This window comes from Catharus ustulatus, chromosome 11 (assembly GCF_009819885.2).
Source record: "Catharus ustulatus isolate bCatUst1 chromosome 11, bCatUst1.pri.v2, whole genome shotgun sequence".
In the NCBI taxonomy this organism is placed as follows: Eukaryota; Metazoa; Chordata; class Aves; order Passeriformes; family Turdidae; genus Catharus; species Catharus ustulatus.
This window is the reverse complement of record NC_046231.1, coordinates 15,901,198-15,908,531: the sequence shown is the minus strand read 5'-3', so window position 1 is coordinate 15,908,531 and position 7,334 is coordinate 15,901,198. Positions and strand designations below refer to the sequence as shown.

Genomic DNA, 7,334 nt, shown 5'->3' with positions numbered 1-7,334 from the left:
CCAGCACCCACTCAGCAGATGTAAGAGCTGAATTTCTCCTCCTTTCCTGCAGCACAAGCACTAATCCGAGTCTGTCTCTCTGCTCTACCTGCCAGCTTTCTGCAATTTGGGAAGAACACAGCTATCTGGAGACCTCAGACCTATTTGGTTGAGACAATCTGAGTTCAAAAGTTAGTGGGAGGCAGTGAGTGACAAACAGGTAGGCAAACTAAACAACGAGCATGAGAACACAAAGCCAGCTGTCACAGAAGCACAGATGTTAACAGAAGTAGCAGCACAGCAGCAGGCTCCAGGCTGAAGTACAGGCAGAAGTGCACACAAGCATTGCATCTTCCAGCTAAACCAGCAGCTGCAGCGTGGCTAGGGACCAACAAACACAAGTATGTGTCCACATGGCTGCACATTTAAACTCCTAATAAATTTTCTATCCCCCCAAAAATGCAGTGGATACATAGTGACAACGAATAGGAAGACAATAACTGACTTAGAGAATAATTGTTCTGTAAAAATGAAACAACCTAACAAACACTCTGAGCTCCTGGGTTTTCAAGAGTCTACACATTTTCCCTGCCATGCTCTGAAAAATAGCAAACTTATTTATTTGATTTCTTGCAGCCTGTCCTTGGTCACAAAACTGTAATGTAAGAAAAGAAGTTATTTAATTGGTAGTGTTTTGTCAATAACATCATTGTATGTTCACTGTGAGACAAATCAACCTGAACTTTGCTAGAGACCAAAGCCCTGAAAGGGATGTGAAAGCAGCCTAAGAAGTTATTTTGGGACACTTTATATACTTCACTCTTATAGTTTAAAATTACATTTTCAATTTAGAATACACAGGAAGTAAAACTGTTATAAATAGCTGATAGGTGAAATATCACTTTTTACAGTGCCAAAGGCTGTAGGATATGGGGCAGACCAATTACTACAGTGAGCAATGCAAAGTATGATCCCCTGGCTTTATTCTAATAACAGATTATCTGATTACAGCCCGTGCTCTGGCCCCAGCATTCTCCCACAGCACTGCTGGTAGCAATATAGAAACCCATTAACAGCTAATTCACCCAGGAAATCTGAGATTTCTGTATTGAGGCATGAAGTTTAACATTCCTCGTGTCAATGTCCAGTTGGAGCAGCTATGCTCAGTGTTTGCCTAATAGAACCTTCCAGAAGAAAAGGAAACACCTTTTCACTCCCACCTGAGCTTACACTGAAAATCCTTAATGCACTTGTCCAACATATGTAGAAATTCAGCTATAGGATAGACATAAATGCAGGAAACTTCCTGTACCCCTAAACTTTGAAATAATAATGTTTCTATCTTGCTTCAGGAAAAGGCAAGAAGTCAAAATTTAAGTGGCTTCAGAAAATATATTTATCAAACTCATTTTCAAGATATGAAAAGGGTTTTGAATTTCTTTGGACTTTTTGCACTTCTTTCCTAGTCATTTTAAGCATGTAAGGGAAAGTTGATTTCTTGTCTTGTCTATTGGACAGGTAAATAAAAAAAATTATTAGATGTTATTGGGACATTGAACCCCAGACTTCTCCTTGCAGATCCCCACTGGCTGAAGTGCAGCACTGGCACAGTCCAACAGCAATCACAGAACACTGGGTTGGGTTGGGCTTTCAGGTTTCACATGGCATGAATTTATACAAAAAAACCTGACATTGGGAAAGGAAGTCAAGTATCACAGGGGGAAAAAAAAAAAAAAAAAAGAAAAAAAAAGAAAAAGCAGTTTTGGGATCAAAAAAATGGGTTTCTACAAAATTTTGACCATAAAACAGAGATTTGAAAATTTATGGCCTGTAGGTTTGTGAAGGTCACTGGAGGGAAGGAAGACTCGTAACAATAGCAAGAAAATAATAAATTCTTGCTGATATTTTTGAGCACTGCTTGGTATTGCTCAGAGTAACTTTTTACAACTGACTTGAACAGCAGCAGCCCCCAGTCAGAATCTTGGGACAGCACCAACCAAAATGCCTTCATAATATTTCCTTCTCCCATAAGGTGCTCCTTTACTTTCCCACAAGAATGTTATGTGAATACAAATAAAAGGCAATGTGGTCCTGGCTTGGATGGGAAGTGAGCTGTGTCCTGCAGTCATAATTAGGGAGGGCAGTGGCCCATGAAATCTCTTCACCAGGAGAAGATCCACACCATAAAAATATCTGCAATCCTGTGGTATATGGTGCACTGTTTTATAATCAATAATCATTCATAACACTCCATAAATGGGTGTTTTGTGACCTGATGCTGGATTTGAGCTGCACTTTGCTTAAAAAATTATTTTGAGGGTAATCAAGGACAAATGGTGGAGGAGTTGAGAGTTTGTGTACTGATAAAAGCCAGCACAACATGGATAACCAGCAAGAAGCTTTTCTGTTTACTTGAGGAGCACTGAAACCTTCAAGTGGCCTTTACACAATGAAGTGTTAAAGAGGAGATCCAGCGCCTTTGAACTAAATTAGGTCAATATTATATGCAGGACAGAATTTTATGAGGGTAGGGGCAGAAAGCTGTCACTTTCTTTTAATTTCAATAAACCATACACAGCATCTTTTAAAAATTAACTAGCTCATAAAAGTTCATCAGTCCTGAATTGTAATTAATTTCTGTGTGCAGAAAGATCATTTGCCCATAGGTGTTGCTTACTCATTTAAATCAGGGGCACTGCAGCTACCTGACAATTCTGTTAGAGCAGCTCTTGATGAATCCTGGCTTTATTTAACAGCTTTAAACACTGAAGCATTAAAACAAAGTGGTGATACCCATATACCAACAGAGGTAAAACTGATTCACTGGGCAGGTGCAGAGGTAGAACAGTGCATGGGGAATTCCTGACCTCAGCTACAGCATAAAGATCTTCAAAGCCTGACACCAGCAAAAAAAATTCACACACAGTGCCCTCATAATGCATGTCAGGAAAAAAAAAAAAAAAAAGGACAAATATACCATACATACACCTCAAAACAGGGGTGACAATACTTGTCTCTCCTTATCCAGGAGAACCATTTTTATCTATTATACACAGTACTGTTCAATACCCCAGCTCAGCTAGAAAAGCAATTCTTCTGCTGTAATGACATAACCAATATTATTATATATCAAGCCTTTTAAGAAGTCTAAAGAAGAAAAGATTCCATTATTTCCCACAAGAAGCTGCTGCTATCTGTATCCAACAAACTCCTGTACAAGGTTCCCACATGTGATGGGAAAGTGTTTTTTTTTTTTAGCTGCCATCACCCTCCTGTTTACTCATAAAAAATGCAGTGTGGCATATTGCTGAAGTGAATGCCACTTACAGCTTTAATACAGATTTTTGGCACGGCTGCTAAAATGTTTTTTCTCCTCCTCCTTGCACATCCACGTGTTCAGTGACCACAGGAGCTGCCCCAAGCCCTGCAGAGCAGCACCTGTGACCAGGTAAATTTATATTCCTGCTAAGAGTTCCATGGCCCTCAGCAAAACACATTTTCACTATCACAGGAACAAGTTCTCCTAGAGCCTGTGGAAAGTCAACATCTAAAATGCCAAGCCTTCAGATCCAGGGTTCAGATACCCCCGTGTGTAACTGGAGCCTCCAAACTTCAAAGTTCAAAGCTTTTGTATCTTTGCAAACCGGATCCAAGCAGGGCTCATTACACCTAAATAACAGTGTCTGCAGAAATTCCAGGAATAAATAGTGAGCTTGACCTTGACTTGATCTCTCTCTTTCCACTGCAGAGGAAGCTCTGAGCTTCATGTTGGCAGCGATTGGCTTCTCTCATCTCTGCTCTGGCCTTAATAGAGGCTTTTGTAAGCACATCCAGGAGAAAAAAAAAGTAATTTCTATAAGGAAATAAATAAATTTGATTCACTATTCTATGAATTACACATTAACACAATAATGAAACTCTTGCCATATTAAGATCGACTCTGTAAAAATATATATGTATTAAAAACACTGAGCCACTTGCTCCTTACCCACATTCATCTGTCTAAATAAAAAATGCCAGGTAGCCAAGACAAATATTTCAAGTTCAAGAAATGTCACCTTTTGTCTTGCTACAGTCTGTCCTTTGTTTTCAGTATGATGTGCTTCCACTGGGGTATAAACATGTGGAAGGGTGTAGTAGAAAAACTTAATTTATACATAGATCCATAAGATGCAGAATTAAGCTAGTATGGACAAGTGTGAAGGCTGACCTTTCCTAACTTCAGAGCTGGGAGGTTCAAACTAGAAATTATCTATTATAATGTTTTCAAAATTTCTAGCTAATATTCTGAATTTAACGCACACTTCAATATTCAGTTCATGCTTCCTTTTGTTCTGTTCTTAAACACAGGCAATTTTCTTCACTACCATCACCTTTATCTCTCTATCAGTTCTGGTCAGAACACGTTTCCCAAAATCAAGGCCTTTCTCCTTGGCTCATTACAGGTAATGACAAGTTTCTATCTCGGAGCATTCTCAAAAGTTTCCTCTCTGGAGCAAAGGGATGATTTCAAAGTATCCACACAAATAATACTGTGTAATAAATGTTGACTTTTCACATCAGGCTAGTTACAGGTTTAATGGAGACCTGCATTTATCCCAAGCGGTGTCAAACTCACTGGTAAAATTATTGCAATATTGGGTTGTGAAAAACACAGAAAAAATACTGACAACACAGAAAAAACTCTCTTCCCACCCAGTACAATATGTAGGTGTTGGTGAGCTCAAAAGGCATCACAGACAGCTTTATTAATGCAGTAAAAATAGGGTCTTTGAGTTTAAGAAGCAAAAATACCCACAAAATAGCACTACCCTTCCAGCCTTAAAAAATAACAAGTTTTTTGTCTATACTTTAACTTCTCTTCCCAGTTGACCTCCTGCTACATAATGAGGCAGAAAATGCCCTGCAATATTGTAAGTGTGCAAGAAATAGTTGGCTTCATACCCAAACCTGAAAACTGAGGCTCAGTGTGTCTCTGCAGCTAAACAAAGGTAAGCTAAAAATTCATGTTGTCAAGCTTGTCCTGAATGTTCCTGTAGTTGTAAGATAAAAAGCATTAATTATTAGGGAAGGAAAAAAATGCAAGCAGAAGATTCTCCCCCATCCCAAGAAGACATGGTGGAGGATGCAAAAACAATATATGGCAGGAATAACAAATGCTTTCTTTTCCAAGTGCTCTCCCATGATTTATGAAAGGTGTTCCTCACTGTGGGAAGATAATGCCATTTGAAATGGTCCATTTCATAAATCTATCCTCTTCATCCCTAGCTGCGTGCAGGACTACTATGAGCTCCTGAATCCAATAATGTTTTCATCCTCTATTGACAAAAAAAAAAGGACTTTGTTTGGAGTGAGGTAATGATGCAGCTCCAGAGGAGCAGCGGCTAAAGCTCGCTCCCGGGGGCTTTCACTGGCACAGCCCCACAGCTGCAGAAACCAAAAGGAGAAACAATCAACACATCCCACATCCCCCGTGTCTTTTTAGCACTAGTGGCATTAATTATAATGTTTGACTAATCCTCTGCACTACCACATAACCAAATGTTCTGCCTGGATTTTCTCTCCATCCCTGCAATAGCTTTGTCACTGGGAGCTCGGCTATTTCCCACTCATCTGTTCACCAGCCCAGCATTTCTGCTTGTTTCTCTGCAAGACTGCTTCCAGAAGATGCTCCCTTGCCAAATGTGGTGGTTGCTGTACACAAGGACTAATCATAAACTTCACTGAAATTCATTTTACTGATTTTTTATGTCGCAAACAATGGCAGAGGGTAAAAAGGAAAATACTTAATATCCTCAGTATTATGGAGCACTTTTGAGCTGGGAATGAAAACCATTAGAAGCAATGCTTGGAGAATGGGAGTACAGGGAAATCAAGAGGTAAAATATGAGATGGAAGTGTTTCTGGGAGCATTTGACATGTAGTGCAGCCAACAGAAACATTTAAAAGAGTTTTATATTATTTGTGCTATTTAGGAAAGAGGAGATGGAAGCCCCACAAGTTTCTCATTTCATGTTGGAACAGTTGTCCTGCTCATTTTGCCTTTTCTGACACTCTGAACAGTAGCAAAGCAAATGTCATTAAAGAAAATTAGACATAGATCAGTCAGTTTTAGGTACCAGCTTAGTTTTTGCTGCTGTTAGGGAGCTGGAAGCTCTACACTGCACTGGCAGCATGGTCACAGATTTCATGAGCAAATTTTGGCAGACTTCTCATCCTGCTGAAGTGAAATTGTGTTTTGACCAAATTTCCCTCTGAGTGCTTGAGCAATGCTATTTTTCTACACTTTGCTACACTCAGTTTCGGAGGCAGATGAATGGCCTTTGTAGAACATGAAATTTCTATGGCTTTGGCAAGAACTTTACAAACTATATACATGTTTTGTACTGTCACTTTGAGATCTTAATTTACATATTTTGACTTGTGCATGAAAAGCAATTTCAAGGTCAGCTTCTGTGGAGAAATACAGGGTAACTCCATTAAAAGTCTACTGGCACTTTGCATATTTATTTTTCTTCCCTGTAGTATGCACGGGATCTCATAAATCAGGATAAACAAACATCAGAGGTCACTCATAGGTGTGCTCAGTGCATTTCCACACCTAGCAGGAAGGAATTCTGCAAATAGCAGGTTGCCTCCAGAGTAACAGCAAAGAAACATTGCTCCTATAATATATATTTATTTCTAGGGGTACAAGGTTGTGATGAAGTCTGTTGGGAAAGATGGAGAAAAAAACTAAATTCTACAGTCCTTGCAAATTTGTGGAAGGCAGGATCTCTCACAGAGAGCCAGAGAGCCCTAACTATGCCTGCAGCAGAGATTATGCAAAGAAAACAAAAAATTAACCACCAAACATAAGAAGTCATAAAACAACACACAAAATGCCCCCCACATGCTTTCAGTTTTCATCTCTCTCTAAAGAGATGAGATTTTATCAGAGATTGTGAAAGTCTTATTACAAACACTTACTAGATAATATTCTGAATTCTTCTGGAAATGCAGCCAGGTTGCATTGCCTTACCAGCACAACCCATCACCTCCAGGATTGCTGCCCTGGCTGTTGAATCTCCATCCTTTCAGAGCTGTATCAGCCTTGGCAGCAGTGGAAAAACCCCAAATGCATTACAGTCATGAGCTTTTATGTCACACCTAAGGCTCCAGATTACGGAACTGGAACTCCAAAACACAGCAGAGCTGTAAAAGCAGCACTGCTAAAACAGTGGAGACAAGAACACCAAAACTAATTCATTTGGACAGTAGAGATGACTGCTTTCCACCAAGAGAGGTGGCAAACTGAAAAAGACCACATAACTCTAGGAAAAATGGTTGCTAAATTACCACACTATTTTACCAAC

The 7,334-nt window shown here is 39.5% G+C and overlaps 1 protein-coding gene across 1 annotated transcript in view; it reads right to left on the bottom strand.

Annotated features, from left to right (window-relative positions):
* WWOX (WW domain containing oxidoreductase) overlaps positions 1–7,334 on the bottom strand; it is a 477,785-nt gene that overhangs the window by 134,976 nt on the left and 335,475 nt on the right. The window lies entirely within an intron of this gene.